Source organism: Pygoscelis adeliae, unplaced genomic scaffold (assembly GCF_000699105.1).
Source record: "Pygoscelis adeliae isolate BGI_AS28 unplaced genomic scaffold, ASM69910v1 Scaffold138, whole genome shotgun sequence".
NCBI lineage: Eukaryota > Metazoa > Chordata > Aves > Sphenisciformes > Spheniscidae > Pygoscelis > Pygoscelis adeliae.
In genome coordinates this window covers 724,463-725,485 of record NW_008825265.1, presented here as the reverse complement: position 1 = coordinate 725,485, position 1,023 = coordinate 724,463, and positions in this window count along the sequence as shown.

The following is a 1,023-nucleotide window of genomic DNA, read 5'->3' as shown; positions in this document are numbered from 1 at the left end:
CAGGCTGCCCAGGGAAGTGGTTGAGTCACCATCCCTGGAAGTATTTAAAAGACGGGTAGATGAGGCGCTTAGGGACATGGTTTAGTGGGCATGGTGTTGTTGGGTTGATGGTTGGACTCGATGATCTTGGAGGTCTCTTCCAACCTTTAATGATTCTATGATTCTATGATTCTATGTATCAGGTGATAGAGAAAAGCTTCCTGGGAGTCAAGTGCTTTCTGAAGGGGCATCCTTTCCTTGGCTGTGGGTTTACACACAGAAACCTGAACTGAGACAGTGCCGTTCCCACCACCATGAGGTCATGTTGATCCGTGAAGGAGTTAGGCTCCTTCTGAGTCTCTTCAGAGGTGCCTGACTTACTGGACCTGTGATTAGACAGAAAACAAGGGCAAAAGACATTGGCTTGGCACTTTAGATGGCAGGGAGAGTCACAGATTACAAACTCGTATTCCAGCATACCCAAAGAGATTCTTTAGGTTAACTGTTCAGTCCTGGATTTTAAAAATAGTGTATGGACAAGTAACTATGTGCCTACTGTCTTGAATATTCCCTGGCCCCCCTTGCTCGGTCTGTGAACCCGGGGAAGTGATGTTGCTCCCCTCAGATACAGCAGAGGAGGAGGAGGAGGAGGACGAGGACGAGGAGGACGAGGAGGAGGACGAGGAGGAGGACGAGGAGGAGGACGAGGAGGACGAGGAGGACGAGGGAGGACCTAGCTGGGTTTGATTCACATGATTTGACTTGTGCCTGTGCTTTCTGAAGACAGGAGACAGGATTGTTCCCATCCTGTAACCCCTTTCTATGGGGTTATCGGATGGGAACAATCTCTCTATTTCTCTTCTTTTTTTCTTTTTAACTTGACAACCATAAGACAATGAACTCCAAGGAGGGCAGCTATCTCCTCATGGTGTCGCCTCCTCTATTTCTGAGGATTAGGAAGGGCTCTTTCTTGGCAAGGCTGGATGTCCCTGGTGCTGAGCGAGGCTGGGGGGAAGGGGAGCTGGCTGTACAGTTATTGCCCTT